The following is a 20,433-nucleotide window of genomic DNA, read 5'->3' as shown; positions in this document are numbered from 1 at the left end:
CTTTTTTTAAAAAAGTTTGGACAATCCAAGCGCTAACATTGGCAAAGGTAAATGAAATGTTTTTTTGAAACTTCAAATGTTACCAAGAATTTGAAATTGCCTCATTGTGCAATAAAGTTTGAGAATTAACCGAGGATACTGACCTTCCAAAGAGAGAGAACATGGCTTCCTCACCTCCAGCATTTTCTTGTCCTTTCCCCCTCCACCCCCATTCCCACCCCAGCTCCTTTGCCTCAGGCTCTTCTCCATCTCCTCCTCGGAAGCCACCTGGCCTTCCACTATCAGCTTCTTTGCTTTTTTTCTCTGAATTGGGGTGTCCAAGAGCTGATGGGTTCCTCTGGTGCCTTTCTTCTCTGAATTTCAAGTTCAGCCCTCTGAGGATCCTAATAGACCTCAAGCTTCATATGTTCCTTGGACTAAAGCTGAATTATGAGCTTTAGTGAGAGAATTTCCTAAAGCAACTGAGGACCCTCAAACATCTGGTGAAGAGTTTGACAGTTATCAAACCTACCAGCCTGGGTTTCCAGTTTATAATCAGCTAGTTCATTTGCTACTCGATGAGGACCAGTCTCAGCATTGGGTGAGATTGGCCCGAAACCCAGGCGTGTGCCCTGACCCGGAGTCAAATCTGAAACCTTTTGGGTGCAGGGGATGATGTCCAACCAATCGAGCCACACCAGCCAGAGCAAGACTGCTAAGAATTTTTATTCTCAGCTTCGGCAAATGAAGGCCCCTGTACTAAAACAAAAGCCTGCTAGATTCTTCTGTCCCAGCAGACCGGGACATTGTAAAGAGATTGTTGCAAATTTTGGCGCTTCGGGTGCCTCCAGCCTTCCCAGAGTCCTATCATCAGTAATGTGGCTCCGAGAACTACTGGGTCTCTTCCCAGTCCTCCCTGGCCGTCGGCTGGAGAAACTTCTCTCCAGACTGGCCATGAATCGTTGTCCTAAGCCCAACCCACTGCTATAAAGCAGCTTCAGAGTAATAAAACAGTTCTAATTGTGGGATTTTTAACTTCAATAGGTTTCTGAATCTATTCCTTTTGTTTCTGCCTTTTAAGAGATACACACGCTTTTTTATTTTAAAGATTTTTAAAATTGCTTTTTAGAGAGACAGAGAAACTTTTATGCAAGAGGGAAACATTGATCAGCCTCTCCCTGCACACACGCACACACACACACACACACACTCTCTCTCTGGGGATTGAGCCCACAGCCCTGGCATGTGCCTGACTAGGAATCAAACTAACAATCCTTCTTTGTACCTCTGTGTGTTTTAAAGTAGTTTTTTCTTTGGGTTTCCCCCCCACCTCCCCCCAAGAGATAAACATCAACTTATTGTTCCCATTTATACATTCATTGTTTGATCATGTGCCCTTCCCCAGGACTGAAACCACAACCTGGTAGTGCATCAGGACAATGCTCCAACCAACCGAGATACCTGGCCAGGTCTCTGTTCATTTATTAGCCTAGGGAAGTGTCCTGCCAGAATTTCTTTCTCCTGAAAGGGGAAAATAATTCTAGAATTTGACTTCAAAATAGTTAATCAAATGAATTAATTGACTCTTCAGCATCTTTTATTTGTTCTGACCATACTGTACCTGAATCTAGGAACCCTAATGATTTGTCTCTGTTGGACTAGCTGCCCTCCTCTTTATGGGTAAAATTTTCAATTGATATTGGCAGAATCCATACCTATTAAGATTCAAATAGATTGCTCAAACCCCCTTCCTAAATTAATACCCCTTAAGTATTGAAGCCCTCAAGGCATAAAGCCCATTATCTATAATATTTATAATCTATTTATGATAGAAGCATAATATGCTAATTAGACTGGACAGCCTGGTGACCTTCCGGATCAAGCCGGAGCTGTTAAGGCCAAATCCCTTGCACAAATTTCATATATCGAGCCTCGTGTGCGTGTGTGTGTGTGTGTGTGTGTGTGTGCATATATATACACACACACACACACACATATATATACACACACACATATATATACACATACATATATACATACATATATATATATAGCTAATATGCAAAGTGTTCCCTCGAGAGTTTGACCGGGAGACTGGAGGGAGTTCTGTTGCTCGCTATGATGTGCTGACAACCATTGGGTGGTGCAGGACAAAGGAAGCCCTGGCCAGCAGCCGGAAAGCCCCTGTCTGCCCTGTTCTCCGGCCAGGCCTAGGCACCCTACCCGGGCACACATTTGTGCACTGGTCCTCTGGTAGGTTATGAAACTCAGGGCCTCTGCCCAGCAGGCGTGGCTCAGTGGTTGAGCATCAACCTATGAATTAGGAGGTCACGGTTCAATTCCTGGTCAGGGCACATGCTCAGGTTGTGGGCTCAATCCCCAAAGTTCCTCTCTGAAATTAATAAAAATACGTTTTTTTAAAAAAGCACTTATGCCTCATTTTTCCTTACACTAATCCCATCAACACTCCCATTTTACCTGTAAAAATCCAAGACTGGTGTTTTTTGTTGTTGTTGTTTTTTAGAGAGAGGAAGGGAGAGGGATAGAGAGTTAGAAACATTGATGAGAGAGAAACATCAACCAACTGCCTTCTGCACACCCCCACCAGGGTGTGTGCCCTTGACCAGAATCGAACCGGGGACCTTTCAGTCCACAGACTGACGCTCTACCAATGAGCCAAACCGGTTTTGGCAAGGCTGGTGTTTTGTTCACGACCTCTGAGGGGCAAATAACATTGTTATCCCTCAGCGTCCTATTGCTTATTTAAATTTTTTTTTTTTTTTTTTTTTTTTTTTTTAGGGAGAGGAAGAAAGAGGGATAGAGAGATAGAAACATCTCTTTTCTTTTTAATATATTTTTATTGATTTCAGGGTGAGAGATCAAAATGTCAGTGGTGAGAGAATCATTGATCAGCTGCTTCCTGCACACCCCTCAACTGGTGACCGAGCTTGCAACCCCAGCACCCTTCAGTCCTCAGTCTGACACTCTAACCCAGTGTCGGCAAACTCATTAGTCAGCAGAGCCAAATATCATCAACAGTACGACGATTGAAATTTCTTTTGAGAGTCAAATTTTTTAAACTTAAACTTCTAATGCCACTTCTTCAAAATAGACCCGTCCAGGCCTTGGTATTTTGTGGAAGAGCCACATGTGGCTCAAGAGCTGCAGTTTGCCGACCACGGCTCTAACCAGTTAACCAAACCAGCTAGGGTGGACATCAATTCTTTTAAAAAATATATATATATTATTGATTTTTTACAGAGAGAAAGTGAGAGTTAGAAACATTTATCAGCTGCTTCCTGCACACCTCCTACTGGGGATGTGCCCGCAATAAGGTATATGCCCTTGACCGGAATCGAACCTGGGACCTCTCAGTCTGCAGGCCGACACTCCCACGGAGCCAAACCAATTAGGGTGGACGTCAATTCTTGATGGCAATTTATTTATGCAGACATTTTAAAAATTCCCTTGATGAAGCTAGCCAATACCTTTCTGCTTTCACTTGGAAAGGAAAACAATTTACCTGGGCAGTAATGCCTCCGGTTTTACCGAAAGCCCTCTATTTCTCACAAATCCTGAAGGCTGCCTTGGATGACGTAACTTTCCCTGAAGATTCTACTTTATTGCAGGAAGTGGATGATTTACTTTGCTCTTCTTCCCAGGCCTCGCAGGAAGACAGCATACACCTGTTAGAACTTTGGCCTTAGAGTAGGGGTGTCGAACTCAATCAGAGAAGGGGCCAAAATCTAAAATCCAGCCTAAATCGCGGGCCGAATGGTTTACTGAACAGTCATAAACTGTCATTGTGATGGAAACGCAGCGGAGTGCAGTGATGACAGCGCGGTGCGGGCCACATTGCAAGGCCTGGCGGGACGGATTTGGCCCGCGGGCCTTGTGTTTGACACATGTGCCTTAGAGGGATACAACATCTCTAAGTAAAAATTACAGTTTGTCCAAACTCAGATTTTGGGGCATCTGATATCAGAACAAGGACTACCCTGAGTCCAGACAGGCTTCATGATGTCCTAGGTTTCCCAACGCCCAAAACTAAGCATCAGTTGCAAGGTTTTCTGGGGCTACTCAGCTATAGTTGAACCTGGATCCCAAATCTCTTAGGACAAAACCTCTGTATGTTTTACTAAAGAATGACAGTCCTGCCCTAACCTGTTTGGCTCAGTGGAGAGAGCGTCGGCCTGCGGACTGCAAGGTCCCAGGTTCGATTCCGGTCAAGGGCATGTACCTGGGCTGTGGGCACTTCCCCAGTAGGAGGTGTGCAGGAGGCAGCTGATGGATGTTTCTCTCTCATCGATGTTTCTAACACTCTATCTCTTTCCCTTCCTCTCTGTAAAAAAATCAATAAAATATATATTTTTTTTTTAAAAAAAGAAAAAAAAGAATGACAGTCCTGACCCAATTTTATGGGAAGCACAAGACAACATGGCCTTTAAATCTTTGAAGGAGAGTTTAATGAACCCACCAGCTCTTGGGCACCCAGATTATCAGGTTCCCTTTTTACTTTTTGTGCATGTTAAGGAAGGAAACGCTCTTGCAGCACTCATCCGGACACATGGAGTTTCCATAGACACCTAGGACACTGGTCAGCCATTGGCCCTGTGGCTCAGGGACAGTACCCCTCTTAGAACCATTACTACCCTTCTGGTTAAGACCACCGAGGAAAGTGTGGGATCCCCTTTAACCATCTTTGTACCCCACGCTGTAGAGGCTCTCCTGGATTCTCACTGCACTCAGCATCTTTCACTGAGCCACCTTACGTAACTTACACGTAGGAACTTCCATCCAGCCGCTCTTCCCTCCAGTGCCACCGCGGGCGCTGATGGATCAGCTCCTGAGTCTGGCGAGGATCTCCTCCAGGCTCCTCTGGGTGATGCTGATTGCTCATGGGTTACAGACAGCTTATATTTAAAGAAAGAAACTTGTAAGTCCTGTACTGGGTAAGCCAAACCTCTTTTGAAATCAGGAAGGCAACATTTTAACCCAGGCTACTTCACAGCAGGCTGGATGCCAGTGCAAATAAAACTAGAAGTGGCCCTGTGTTTGGGAATCATGGGATGTTGTACTTGAGCCTGCTGCTTTACCTCTTAAGAGCCCAGGGCACTCTGAACTGGATCCTCTGTAAGCCAAAGTGCATCCCCTCCTGACACTCCCAGGAGGGAGGTTGCCCTGAAGGGAACCAGCACTAGTCAGACTTCTGTCATGGTCCCAAGGGCTGTTTCCACAGCTGAGACGTAGGAAAACGGGCTAGAGACACCCAACACGTGGCTCTAGCAAAAGAAAAACAAAACTGGAAATCCAATAATTGTTGGTGTGATAAAAGGATGCCGAAACCGGTTTGGCTCAGTGGATAGAGCGGCGGCCTGCAGGCTGAAAGGTCCCAGGTTCGATTCCGGTCAAGGGCATGTACCTTGGTTGCGGGCACATCCCCAGTAGGAGAGGCAGCTGATCGATGTTTCTTTTTCATTGATGTTTCTAACTCTATCCCTCTCTCTTACTCTCTGTAAAAAAAAATCAATAAAATATATTTTTAAAATAAAAGGAGAAAGCTCTCGTTTGGACTCGGTTCTAATGGAGACTAAAATTTCCACTGCCATGCATTAAACCATTGGTCCGTTGACAAAGTGGTAGCATTTATGAATCAGTATTGGTGGGGAAATATTAATAAGGCTGTGGAAAGCATCTGCCTTTTCCCACCCGTCCACAGTAGGACCCGGAAAGCCTGTTCACTCTGCTCCTGGACATCTGAAATTGCCTACTGGACCGTTCCAGGTTTGGCACATTCAGCTTCCCATCTCTCATGTTTTAGTCATGATCAGTGTGTTTCCTCACCAAAGCGAAGCTTTCTCTTCTCGACAAGCTACTGCCTCTTCGGCTACAGTTCTAGTGGGGGCACAGGGCAAATGGGCACCTCCAGAGGCAAGAGCAGTCTGTTTTAGAAGCAAACCTGGCTAGCTGTATTTCTGCCACCACCCTCACCCCAGCGCTGTACTGAGACTGGCTTTTTTCATCTGTTGGTGCCCACCAGAGGGGAAGACAGGCCCATTGAAGTCTCCTCGGGGTGCTTGGGTAGATGGAGAACTCGGTGAAGTTCTTGCCAGTTCCCACTGGGGGCTCATTCAGCTCTCTAGTGAAGGGGGGAGGTTTTTATGTTTTTGGTTTTTTTTACTATATTTCATTGATTTTTTACAGAGAGGAAGGGAGAGGGATAGAGAGCTAGAAACATCAATGAGAGAGAATCATCGACTAGCTGCCTCCTGCACACCCCACACCAGGGATGTGCCCGCAACCAACGTACATGCCCTTGACCGGAATCGAACCTGGGACCCTTCAGTCTGCAGATCGACGCTCTATCCGCTGAGCCAAACTGGTTTGGCATGAATGGGGGAGTTTCTGAGTCTCTCCTGATTGGGAAGCTCTGGAAGAGTCAGAGGGCGTCAGGGAGCTCCCCCTCCTTCCCCGCTATGCCAGCTGCTGGCCGTGGCTCCCATGGTTCGCTGCCCTTTGAGATCTGTTTGCTTCCAGCGTTGTGAAATTTGCCTGGTTTGTTCATGGAAAGCTTGGGCTGGTGACATCTGCCAGGGACTCTGACTTTCCCTTCCTGGAAGTGAGACTGAAACGGCGCTGTTGGGGAATAGGATTCTTCTTTTTTCTACTTTTTCTTTTTTAAAAAATATATTTTATTGATTTTTTACAGAGAGGAAGGGAGAGAGATAGAGAGCTAGAAACGTCGATGAGAGAGAAACATCGACCAGTTGCCTCTTGCACACCCCCTACTGAGGATGTGCCCGCAACCCAGGTACATGCCCTTGACCGGAATCGAACCTGGGACCCTTCAGTCCACAGACCGACGCTCTACCACTGAGCCAAACTGGCTTCGGCTTATTTTCTATTTTCTATTTTTTAAAGTAGTCATTGATGTCAAAGGAGCCAAGTGGGTTCTGTGACTCATGAGTACTCTGTGGGCACCTACTTTGTGCCCTATCAGAAAAAGCCACTTGGGGATGCTGTCAGTCTGTGATGGGTGGGCAGAGATGGACTGGGTCTGGGAGGGATGTGGGGTGTGGGCAGTCGGGGAACTATGGGCTTACTCAGAGGGCGCCTCCCAGCTTTGCCAGAGCCTGCCCTGCCAGCCAGTCTTGAGTAGATGATGTAACTCCTGAGTGGCTAGGTGTCCCAGCACACCTGTAGCTTCCACCCAGGAAGGAAGGCTCTGCAGAACCTGGAAGGCTAAGAGGCTTGTGCGAACAGCTGGCCCAGGACAGTGGTTAGGCCAGTTAAGCAAGTCAAGGATTGGCCAAAGGGCCCAGGCCCCTTGCCTCTAACTCTGGGACTGAAAGCCTTTTACACAAAAGTGGGTAAAATGGTCGGAATGGAAAAGAGAAGTTTCTGGGTATGTATTCCTTGGTAATGGCATTCCCGTGAACTGTGGCACCAAAGCCTTTGGTGAATAATCTGACTACAAGAGATTGAGAGAACATGGAAATCTAATGACTGGTAGATTTTGAAAGTTGAAATATTTAAATAGACTTTATGTAAAGAAGTTGTACATCAACCTATGAACAAGGAGGTCATGGTTCAATTCCCCAATCAGGCCATACGCCCAGGTTGTGGGCTCGATCCCCATTGAGGCAGCCGATCAGTGATTCTCTCTCATAACTGATGTTTCTCTCTCGCCCTCTCTGAAATAAAAAATATATATTAAATATATTAAAGTTGTTTCTCCTTTAATGTTTCATGGGAGTGGATATTATGTCCTGCTGGGGCACACTTCCCCTACCTACTAATGTAAAACCAAGACCCGTTAGTAAGTCCCAATAGGGCCTACAGGTAGAAATGTGAGAATTGATGGAATTCAGATAAAAGTTAGTAGGAGAACTGGCCACTATGATCAAAGAAGGTGAAAACAGATCAGTTCAGTTGAGCAGGCTTTACGTGAAGCTGCGTCCCTCACCTGATTGTGTTACGGGGATGGACATGGTATATGACTGGGGAACATTTCCCTGCCTCGTCTTGTAAAACAGGCTTGTATTACTTGGGCATGCTGACTGGGAGCCTGAGCCCACACGGGGGGAGAGACGGTGGCCCACTGCCCTGTGCGGTAGCCCATGTGGGTGTGGGCTGGGGCTTGGCAGCACTTCATGAGCACTTCCTACCGATGACTACGGGGACATTGGACAAGAGAATTTTCATCTGTGGAGCACTCCCTACCTTGCTATCAGACATAAACGGAAGCTACTCATGCCAGAAGGACATAATGTGATCTTGAAACCTGAAATTCCCACCATGACTTGGATGATGACAGAAAAATGCTCTCATAGGTATTGCAGGGCCCAGAAGAGTAAGATAATACAGTGGAAGTGATGTATACAAGACCATGCTGCCTGGCGATAGCAAGGAGATGGGAGGAGGAAGCGTCAGACAGGAGCTGTGAGGAGCTGCTCGCTCTGCTGTCACCGCACGGTGCCCTATAAATAGCACCTGGCTGACCAACAAAGAGCTGCTTGGCCTGTGGGCTCCAGTTCCAAGGTAAACGGACAGCATCCTGTTTGGAAGGCACAACGCGGATCAAAGAAGGTAACAGCAGGTCAGTTCAATGGGCTGAATCGCTTGCTGTTTTTCCAGGAGTGACAGAAGAATCGAACAGTAGTAAAAGCTCCTTCCTGCTGGGACCGGTTTGGCTCAGGGGATAGAGCGTCGGCCTGCGGACTGAAAGGTCCCAGGTTCGATTCTGGTCAAGGGCATGTACCTTGGTTGCGGGCATATCCCCAGTTGGGGGTGTGCAAGAGGCAGCTGATCGATGATTCTCTCTCATCAATGTGTATTTTTTTTGTGTTTTTTTGTGTGTGTGTTTTTCCCTCATCGATGTTTCTAACTCTCTATTCCTCTCTCTTCCTCTCTGTGAAAAATCAATTTTATATATATATATATATATATATATATATATATATATATATATATATATATATATATATATATAAAGCTCCTTCCTTTGGGTTTTCACTCAGTCATGGGCAGTGGCCGATGGTCAGGTGTTAGGGCAATGGATGTGTGGGCAATGGATGCCGAAGTCCCTGTGGGAACTTGAGGGGTACATTACAATAGGACAAGTTGATGCCCATCTTCCAAGTTCAGAAGGTGATTGGCGCCAAGTAGACCCTGGTGTGCTCCGGTGTAGTGCCTGGGCCCATGATGGTGAGGGGGGATGGGGGTGGCTGCAGCAATACAGAGAGGGACCGAATCTAGACGTAGTTCTCTTGCACCTTGCAAGGCACAAGAACTTTGTCAACAAGAGACAGGCTGCAAGAAGTGGCTCTGGGAAAGAGTTCCCAGGGAAGTGGGACCTTGGACCGATGCCAGTAGCACTTTGGGGCTATAACTGGGTCCTTACAGGAGTAGACATTTAACTCCAGACTGGGTTTTGCCTACCCAATGGCAGATACAAATGCACAAAATACTGTTCAAAAATGGGAACGGAAAGTACTGTCCTTGTTTGTACCACCAGGTTACATTTCCTGGAACCAAGGAACACACTTTACCGCCAGCAATGTCCCACAATCGGCAGAGTACGAGTTTGACAGAGAATTTAAGTGGGCAGTTCAAACATTGGTTATCGGAAACGGCAGGAATAAAGACATGAGGGGCTGGCTTACGTGGCTTCTGCAATGTGTGCTCACAATCTGAGGGGGGCTGAATGTGCTGGGAAAGGGATGGGGGTGCTGGCGTGACTAAGGCTCTTGCCCACATTACTGCCGCTTTTTCCCCTACCTGGCAGTGGTCCCAGGACCAGGGGTACAACTTCGGGTGCTGGAAGCAGGGAGGATTATTAAGCAAGAAACTGTAACTACTGGTAAACCCTTTATGTCAGAATTCCTAAGGGCTTGATGGGTTAGGTTGTGCCTCCACCCCATCAGGCAGCGCTGGGGCTGAGTGGGTGCTGATGTGTTGCATAGCGGTTCGGGCAGCCCAGGAGTTCTGCACAGGTGACCTCGGCCTGTCTGGGTGAGAGTGCCTCGGGGGAGGCACTGGCTAAGCTAGTGTGGCTGCCTGCTATCTTCAAAGGATGGAAAAGTCTGGGTAATAGAAACAACAAATGGAGAGAAGGAGCAATAATAGCATAGGACAAAGGGATGAATAATTGGGTTATACAATAATGTAAATCCAACGTTTTATTTATTTTTAAAATATATATTTATTTTATTGATTTTTTTACAGAGAGGAAGGGAGAAGGATAGAGAGTTAGAAAGATTGATCAGCTGCCTCTTGCACACCCCTCCTCCCCCCACTGGGGATGTGCCCGCAACCAAGGTACATGCCTTTGACCGGAATCGAACCTGGGACCTTTCAGTCCGCAGGCTTACGCTCTGTTCACTGAGCCAAACTGGTTAGGGCTGGACCAGTATCTTTTTGTTGTTAATCCTCACCTGGGGATATTTTTTTCCATTGATTTTTAGAGAGGTGGAGGAAGAGAGAAAGAAACATTGATGTGAGAGACATACTGATTGGTTGCCTCCTGCATGCACCCCGACTGGGGCCAGGGATCAAACATACAACCCAGGTAGGTGCCCTTGACTGAGACTTCAGTGAGTGGGCCGATGCTCTAACCACTGAACCACACCTGTAGGACTGGACCAGTATCTTTTTTGTTTTATTATTAATATATTTTATTGATTTTTTACAGAGAGGAAGGGAGAGAGATAGAGAGCTAGAAACACCGATGAGAGAGAAACACCGACCAGTTGCCTCCTGCACACCCCCCACCGGGGATGTGCCCACAACCAATGTACATGGCCTTAACCAGAGTCGAACCTGGGACCCTTCAGTCCGCAGACGACGCTCTGTCCACTGAGCCAAACCGGTTTTGGCTAGACCAGTATCTTTTGACTTAAGTAATTTGCTGTGAGGGATCCAAGTTCAAAGACCAGAGGTTGGACTGTGATATGTGATTTATAAGATGTTCAGTCTTCATTCGTAGTTTCTGGCTTCACTACTCCCTAAACCAGTGTTTCCCAACCTTCTCTCATGATGAGAATCACCTGGTGGAGTTGTTAAAACACAGATTCCCGGATCCCAACTAAGAAGTGCTAAACTAGAATTTTTGGGAACATGTAGGTAAAATTGTATACTTAACTAGTGCTCTAAGACAGATTTTATATACAGAACACTAAGTTAGGTATGCAATTTTACCTATATGTTCTCAAAAATTCTAGTTTAGCACTTCTTAGTTGGGATTCGGGAATCTGTGTTTTAACAACTCCACCAGGTGATTCTCATCATGAGAGAAGGTTGGGAAACACTGCCCTAAACCTTTGGAATTTCTCAAGTGTATCCTGTTGGGTTAATGTGGTGACTTTTGGAAGCACATAAGGATGGCGGCTGGTTGCCAGTGGAGCCAACCATGTGACTAGAGGGTTGGACTTTGTGTCCCATCCCCATACATCAGGAGTGGGTAGAGATTGAATCAATTATTAATTCCTAATGACTTAATCATAACTCTAATGAAGCCTTCATAAAAACCCAGAGGAGCAGTTTGCTGGTCATTTTGTGAGAGCTCCAGGTCGCTGAGCACGTGGAAATGTGGGGAGCGAGGGGCCAAGGGGCTGCCTGCCCTTCCCTGGTGCCTTGCCTTCGCTGGCTCTTCTGTCTGCCCCTGAGTCATATTCTTTGATAATAAACCTGTCATCTAGAAAGGTACATGCTTTGAGTTCTGTGAGCCTCTAGCAAATGAACCAAGCCCAGAGAGTGGGTTGTGGGGAATCTGATTTACTAGCAGTAGAGCCAGCTCTGGTTAGAAATACCTGGGCTTGCCCTAACCGGTTAGACTCAGTGGATAGAGCGTCCGCCTGCAGACTGGAGGGTCCCAGGTTCGATTCTGGTCAAGGGCATGTACCTTGGTTGTGGGCACATCCCCAGTAGGAGGTGTGCAGGAGGCAGCTAATCGATGTTTCATTGATATTTCTAACTCTTTCTCCCTCTCCCTTCTCTAAAAGTCAATAAAATATATATTAAAAAAGAAAAAAGAAAAAAAAGAAATACCTGGGCTTGGCAGCTGGCTAACCTCTGAGGTATGTTGAGGGTGGGAGCGGTCTTATAGGACCGAGCCCTACCTGTGGAATCATCTCTGTCTTCAGGTAGTGTCAGAATTTAGCTGAGTTATTGTATTCCCTGCTAGCATCTGAGAATTGCTTACTGGTGAGGGATCCTCCTATGTTGGGACTCCAATTCCAACCTATAAAAAGGATAGAGAATAACTTACAATCCTGGAATGCTGAAAGCTAGAAGTTCCTCAGATTTCTGAGGGAATATGATTTTCATACAGATTTGTGCTCAGAAAAAACCCTTGCATCCAGCACAAAATGTCATTAACATAAAAAGAACAAATTGTCTCCCATGTCCCCATTTGTGAAGTTCCTGTGCAGAGGCTTAGAAAGTGATGTCCAGCCCTGGCTGGCTTGGCTCAATGGATGGAGTATCGGCTTGTGGACTGAAAGGTCCCAGGTTCGATTCTGGCCAAGGACACGTGACTGGGTTGCGGGCTCGATCCCCAGTGGGGGGCATGCAGGAGGCAGCCGATGGGTGATTCTCTCTCACCATTGGTGTTTCTATTTCTCTCTCCTCCCTCTCTGAAATCAATGGAGAAATACATTTTAAAAAATAAAAGTTAAAAAAAAGAAAGTGAATGTCCAGATTGGATCAGGAGCCCACCAGCTCCCAGAGGAAGGTCTCCAGAGTAAATACTGAACGGATGATGGGTGAACTTTTTTGCTTGAGAATTAGGAAAATTTATTGCAAGGAATTTGACATATCTCTTATAGCATTTGGGGGGAAATAGCAAAATCCATATATATAAAAGCCTAAGCAACCGAACCGGTCAACTGGCTGCTATGATGTGCACTGACCACCAGGGGGCATATGCTCAATGCAGGAACTGCCCCCTGGTGGTCAGTGTGCTCCCACAGCCAACCTCCTGCAGCTGGCCAACCTCCCTGCCCCTCCCCACTTCCTTCCCCCTTCCCAACCCCCTTTCTCCTCCCCCCAGCCTGCCAGCCCCCTGATTGGCCCTAATCGCTGGCGAGGGTGAAGGAACCCCACCTGTGCACGAATTACCTGTGCATAAATTTGTGCACCGGGCCGCTAGTGAGTATATAAAAGAAATGACAGGCCTTGGCCGGGTGGCTCGGTAACCGTCATCCTATACACCAAAATGTTGTGGAGTTGAGTCCTGGCCGGGGTGCATGTCAGTCAGTGTTTCTCTCACATTGATTTTTATGTTTTTAACCCTTACCCAGATATATGTTTTTACTGACTTCAGAGACAGAGGAAGAAAGAAACATCTACCTGTTGCCTTATGTACTGTTTGTTTTTGTGGATTTTTTGTTGTTATCTAATAATCTTTAATGGAAACATTTTCGTTTGTAGTTCTTAACTAGCCGGACATTCCGCTGCACCACTGTTGATACCATCTGCTATGTCATGAGGGTGGCGGCCATCTGCATTGCAGCTAGAAGGCTGGGCAGTCCCCAGGATCTCTGGAATGGTTCCAGAGAGTTCTCTAGCTAAAGATCAGTGCCACATTTGTGGGGCAGTGATGACAGTGTCAGCAAAAGGGATATTTCCACTATGCTTAATGTTTTGTTTTTTGCTCCTTTCTGTCTCTTGGAGATTCTTTGAGGGAGGGCTTTGATGATCCCCAGTAGGGAGTGTGCAAGAGGCAGCTGATCGATGTTTCTAACTCTCTATCCCTCTCCCTTCCTCTCTGTAAAAAGTCAATAAAATAAGAGAGAGAGAGAGAGAGAGAGAGAGAGAGAGAGAGAATATGAATCGTTGATCAATTGCCTTCTGCACGCCCCACACTGGGGATTGAACCCAAAACCTGGGCAGGTGCCTTGACCCGGAATCGAACTGCAACCTCCTGGTTCATAGGCCAACACTCAGCTACTGAGCCACGCTGGCCAGGCATCACCAACCTTTTTTGGAGATAGGCCCAAGGGCCGATCTTGGGGCCAGGGCAGATGTGGCGCCCACTCCCCCATGGTGCACCTCGGGTATATGACTTTGTTGGGGTCGAATTTCAGCTGCATGGTGGAGGCAGTTGGTGTGAACCTGATTTGCGATGATGGAAGAAGGTTGCACCTGAGCTGCTCCGAGCCAGAAAAAGTTGGCTCTTGATCGAACCCATAACCTTGGAGTATCAGGACAAACTAACCAGCTGAGCGACCCGACCAGGGCAGGCTGCCAGAATTCCTCCTGAAGGCTTTAGGGGAGAATCCAGGTCCTTGCCTTTTCCAGCTTCTGGAGGTTTCTGCATTCCGTGCCCTGTGTGGCCCCTCCATCTGCAAGATGCAGCCCTCCAACCTCTGTTTCCCTTGTCACCACTCTGACTGCCTCCTTCCAAACGGAGGTACCCTTGTGATTTCACTGGGCTGTCAGATTAAGGCCAGCTAATTAGTATCTTCATCTGCAGCTTTAATTCCCTCTTACCATGTAAAGTGACTATCCACACCTTAGGGTGTAAGTCATCTTTGAGGGAGGGGTTAGTCTACCTACACAATGAGTAAAGGCCAAGGATGCTGCTCAATATCCCACAGTGCTCGGTGCAACCCCACCAATGTCAATAGTGCTAAAGCAATAGGTGGGGCTTCTGGGAGTGGGCAAAGGGAGCACTCCTGAGAGCCGAAATTGATCTTGATCTGGGCTGTGTACAAATAGGTGCACACATATGTAACATGTTAAGATGTGCACACTTTGCCCAGACATTGTGGCTCGGCCCAGGAACCAAGAGGTCACTGGTTCAACTCCAGGTCAAGGCACAGGCCTGGGTTGTGGGCTCAGTCCCCAGGAGGCAGTCAATGGATGATGTTCCTCTCATCGATGTTTCTATCAGTCTCTCTCTCTCCCTCCCCCGCCTAAAAATCAATAAAAACATTTTATAAGAGATGCATGCACTTAAAAGTGCTATACCACCTTTAAAAAGACCACTAATCTTAATAGCAGGTAAGTCTTTGGTTTTAAAATGAAGTAAATGCCAAAACCGGTTTGGCTCAGTGGATGGAGCATCGGCCTGCAGACTGAAGGGTTCCGGGTTCGATTCTCATCAAGGGCATGTACCTTGGTTGTGGGCACATCCCCGATGGGGGGTGTGCAGGAGACAGCTGATCGGTGTTTCTCTCATCGATGTTTCTAACTTTATATCCCTCTCCCTTACTCTCTGTAAAAAATCAATAAAATAAAATAAAAATTAGTGCTGTTTAAAAATAAAATAAAATGAAGTAAGTACTAGAAGAAACAGCTTTAGGAGTTGAAAGCAGTTGCCCCTGGAAAGCAGAACTGGCATGTGAAAGGGTGGCGTGGGGACATTTTATTTTTCCTCTGATATTAGAATTTCATGTGTGATATATAATTTTAAAAATGACAAAATGGAGCTCTGGCTCCGCTGGCTCAGTTGGGCATCGTGTGTGTGTGTGAGTGTGTGTGAGTGTGAGTGAGTGTGAGTGTGTGTATGTGTGTGTGAGAGTGTGTGTATGTGTGTGTGAGTGGGTGTGTGAGTGTGTGTGTGTGTGAGTGTGAGAGTGTGAGTGTGTGTGTGTGTGAGTGTGTGTGTGAGTGTATGTGTGAGTGTGTGTGTGAGTGTGTGTGAGTGCGCGCGCGCACCAGGGGAGGGGGACATGCAGGAGGCAGCCAGTGGGTGCTGGGTTTTCACAGAGATGTTTCCCTTCTTCTGAAATGAATAAACTATTCTTTTTTAAAAATGACAAAATGGAGAGATGTGCTCATTCACTGTGTCATTAGGATGGAATTCAAATTGGGAACCAGGCTCTGTGCCTGGGGTTGGGGCCATGCGTGCGAAGCAGACGTGGTCCCAGCCAGAGGGGGCTGGTGTGCTGGGGGGAAGGGGTGTGCAGAGGGGGCTGGTGTGCTGGGGGGAAGGGGTGTGCAGAGGGGGTTGGTGTGCTGGGGGAAAGGGGTGTGCAGAGGGGGCTGGTGTGCTGGGGGGAAGGGGTGTGCAGAGGGGGCTGGTGTGCTGGGGGGAAGGGGTGTGCAGAGGGGGCTGGTGTGCTGGGGGGAAGGGGTGTGCAGAGGGGGCTGGTGTGCTGGGGGGAAGGGGTGTGCAGAGGGGGCTGGTGTGCTGGGGGAAAGGGGTGTGCAGTCTGCAGCCACGATCAGTCGCTGTCTAGGAGGGCCTGTGTGTGGATGGAGGAGAGGTGAGCTCTCAGCGCTAGTGGGAGCCTGCCCTCCTGTCGGGGAGTTTGGCTCCAGCCCCTGGTGGTGGGAGGGGCGGCAGGGGCTTTGTCACTGAGGCCCTGGCTCCAGGCTGGACAGGCCGCGGAGCCCCTCTGCACTCCAAATCGGGAGCCCCCGGGGTTCGTCAAGCTGTTCTGCCCTCTATTCCCCCAGTCCAGCCCGGCTTCCTCTCCCACATGCCCCCGCACACTTGGTGTGTAGGGATGACACTGACCTACCCAGCCAGGGCCCAAGAAATCTTAGGGGATCGTGACTACAGAGGAGGCTGGAGGTTGCCAGGCCCTGATGCTGCCCAGGCCAGGGCTGCGTATGAGGAGGGTCTGGCCACTCTGGAAGGCTTGGGGAACCACGGGCCACTTAGGGAGGGCTTGTCGTGGCCACACTTGTGGTTTCGAGCATCTGTTCTGCAGCAGCTGGGACACGGGTTTGTGGGGAGAGGCTCGGAGTGGGAGGGGAGTGTGAGAACAGATTTCAGAGCTGTGTTACCTAAAAATAAGAGACAGTCCCTGGGGAGAGGATATACAGAGGGGTCTAAACGGTGCAGAGGGCCCCCCACCCATCAGCTCTACTTCACCCACCCTGGGCTCTGCCAGCCTCCCTGTCTGCTCTGCGGGTGCCCCACCCAAGCGAGCTCTGGGCCCGGCCGGTGTGGCTCAGTGGTTATGGACAGTTAGGTTCCCAGTCAGGGCACAGGCCCGGGTTGCATGGGCTGGATCCCCAGTGTGGGGCGTGCAGGAGGCAGCCGATCAATGATTCTCATCATGGATGTTTCTGTTTCTCTACCTCTCTGAAATCAGTATTTTGCTTTTTGCAAAAATTATTTCTTTGCCCCTGTCCCCCATCCCTGTGCCCTGGCACTTACTCTTTGGCAGGAAGAGGGGCCCCTTAGGGGAGCACCAACTTAAGTTCTGTCTAAAGGCCTACTCAGCCCTGGCTGGTCCGGCTCAGTGGATAGTGTCTGCTGGCGGACTGAAGGGTCCCAGGTTTGATTCTGGTCAAGGGCACATGCCTGGGTTGCGGGCTCGATCCCCAGTAGGGGGCGTGCAGAAAGCAGCCAATCGGTGATTCTCAATGATGTTTCTATCTCTCCCTCTCCCTTTCTCTCTGAAATCAATAAGAGTATATTTTAATAAACAGATAAATAAATAAAATAAAAGCCTACTCAGCTAGAGTGCTCCAGTAACCCAGACACAGCAACCTGGGCTCCTTTTCTCCCTGCATCTCCCCCATTCCTACTCACATCCGCGGGGTGAGCAGGGGTGGGGCCAGGGAGCAGTTATAGGCTCAGTCCCTCCAGAGATTCTGCACTTAGGCTCCCAGATACCCCAATTCCTCCTCACACCCCGATCCAGCTGAGCCAGCCCCCTGCCTGTACGGGGCCGCTGCCCGCAGGCGCCAGCTCTGAAGCTGGTCCCGGCGGCCCCGGGGGCCGGCCCCTGGTCTGCTGGGGGCGGGGGGAGGGCATGCGCCCCCCGCGGCCCCCTTGCCTGGCTCTCCAGCCCGCGAGCGCACTGCCCCAGCCACTGCCACAGACACCCTCCGCTCCAGTGCGCCGCCAAGCTGTCCTGCCCCCTCTGGGGCCCAGAAACCATGGGAGGCGCGACGCAGTAGATCCCTGAGACTCAGTAGGCGCCCTGGAGCTGCGCCCGAAACCAAGCGGCGGCTGGAGGCCGGTTCCTGGGCCTCGGGGGCAGCCAGGCACCAGCGAAGGCGAGAGGCCGGGCCGGCAGCGGGCTCGGAGGTTTGAGCTCAATGACACCTTCCTACCTTTGCACCCCTCACTACCAGCGGAGGAAGGCTTTCTCGGAGAGGGGTGGGGTGGGGTGGGTAGCGGAAGACCCGCGGCCCTCTCCCCACGGCCCTGCTGTGCTCTTTCTAGAGTCTCCGCTCAGCCTCGGTCCCAGCAGCGCACTGCCTCCGCGGGAGGGCGGCCCTGAACTCAGCCCTGGCGCCTGGCGCCCTGGAGCCTGGCGCAGGCAGATAGCTTTGGTCTGCAGAGCGAGACGCTCTGGCCTAGCCGTGCTGTTTGACCAATAAAACTTGCCTCTCCCTGGCCGGTTTGGCTCAGTGGATAGAGCGTTGGCCTGTGGACTGAAAGGTCCCAGGTTCGATTCCGGTCAAGGGCACGTACCTTGGTTGTGGGGAGTGTGTAGGAGGCAGCTGATCAATGTTTCTCTCTCATCGATGTTTCTATTTTTTTTAAATTTCTTTATTGATTAAGGTACCGCATATTTATCCTCAACCCCTCCCCCCATTCCAATCCCCCACCCCCCTCATCGATGTTTCTAACTCTCTATCCCTCTCCCTTCCTCTCTGTAAAAAAATCAATAAAATATTTTTAAAAAACCACAAACTTGCCTGGTTCCTGCCCCTTGCATGTGACCCTTTTCCTGTGCTATGTGTACTTTGCCATCTAGCTTTGGGGTGCAAAGAGCCATGCCCACGCCCTGGAAAATGTCAGGAGCTTTCTCGCTGCCCAGTAGAATCTGATACCCCCCATTCCCGCCCGGCGCCCCCACCCCCACCCCCATGCCTGGATCTGTATGTCCAAGAAGGATGGAAGGGGAGAGACACAGAAACACAACCTGGGCCTGGGTTCCCTTCTCCCTTCTCTGCCAGTGTGCCCCTCCTGTTTCAGAGGTGGTGGGGGGTGTCATCAGGCCAGGCCCTGGGGTCCTCAGGAAGGGAGGGGTCTGCCCTGGGGGGGTAAGTCAGACCCTGGGATCCTGCCGTCACTCACTAAGGTGTGAGGAAAGCAGGCGCTCATACCTCACCCACTGAGATGGGGCGCCCCCCCCTCACCCCGCCCTCAGCTTCCCTCTCTCTGCCCCCTGGCCAGGTTGGGGAGATTATCTTTCCCAAAGAGGTGGAGTCTCAAGACCTGGCAGCCCACCCAACCTTTCCCTATCTTCCAGCATTCCTTCCAAACCTGGATTTCCTAGGAACCCCTCCCTCCTCTCAGCAGAAGGCTTCTGGAGAGAAAGTGGGAACCCTGCCCTTTTAACAGCCTTGCTCTCCCCCGAGGGAGAAGGAGCCCCACCACTGAGTCCCCTGGCCTCCTCAAGGACCCTCGCCTCTTATTCCCCTCTGCGTTCCGCTATTGGCTCCAGCCCCCCTCGGCAATGTGCCTGCCACCCTGGATGGCCAAGACTTCCTCTACCTGGTCCCTTCCAGCTCCTCCTTCCCAAGTATCTGCCCGCCCCCCCCCCCCCCCACTTTCTCTTCAACTCCTCTTCAGTGTGGGTTCGGACTCCCAGGACTGCCCTGGCCCTCACAGCACCTCGCTGGCCACTGTGCTCCCTGCTGCTTGCCCTCGGGGCCCTTCTGCAGGGTCTCCCCTCGGGACACCCAGCGAAGACTGGAGGAGCGGCGGTCGGTGATGATCTGGCTTTGGGATGCCCGTGTGGAACCAGCCCCCACACTGCCCCTTTGGCCTCTGGAAGCCCTCCTCTCTCCTCACTGGCGATTCCTCCTCATCTTCTGGATGCATCCTCTGCACGTGATCCCCTAATGTGGGCGCCCATTTTAACTCCACTGATTCCACTCAGTTGGTGTTTGTATTTGTTTGTTTGTTTGCTTGTTTTTGCCTCAGGATCCACACTGGCAGAAGGGATGGATCCAGGCCTCTCAGGTCCCCTCTCTGAGCCCACTCCTGCCCCTGTTCCTCCTTGAACTTGCTCTTTCAAACCATGGGCTTACTGACCTCGTCACACCCAGTACACATTAAAACGGCTCCCCACCATTGGTGGGGTGAAATCCATCTCTGGGTCTGGGCCACAGGGCTGGACCAGTCCCCCACTCTCAATGCTCCCTCCCCTCCCCACACAGCCTGCAGACTCTGGGCAGGTTCCAGACACAACCCCGTGGGCCACCCTGAAAGACTCCCCCGCTCCAGGCTGGTTCAATGCCCCTCCCTGGGGCTTCCCCAGCCCTGGGCCTCGCCTCCCCTTGCCGTGCACACAAATCCCCGTTGCCATGGGTCTCAGGGATGTTTCCCCAGTGCTCAGCGTGCTTGGCATCTAGTGGTCAGCAAATATTTGGTCACAAGTGCCGGAGCACTTGGTGGAAGGCCAGATTTCCTGTTGCCTGAGGTATCCCAGCCCAGAGAGGTTGGTGCTAGGTAAGGTGAGGGAGTAGAGCCCATTCGGGGCTCTGCAGAGTCTACGCTTCTCTGCCTACCACTCACATGGCACCTCTCAG

Source organism: Pipistrellus kuhlii, unplaced genomic scaffold, assembly GCF_014108245.1.
Source record: "Pipistrellus kuhlii isolate mPipKuh1 unplaced genomic scaffold, mPipKuh1.p scaffold_m20_p_4, whole genome shotgun sequence".
Lineage (NCBI taxonomy): Eukaryota > Metazoa > Chordata > Mammalia > Chiroptera > Vespertilionidae > Pipistrellus > Pipistrellus kuhlii.
Note: the sequence above shows the minus strand (reverse complement) of the source record.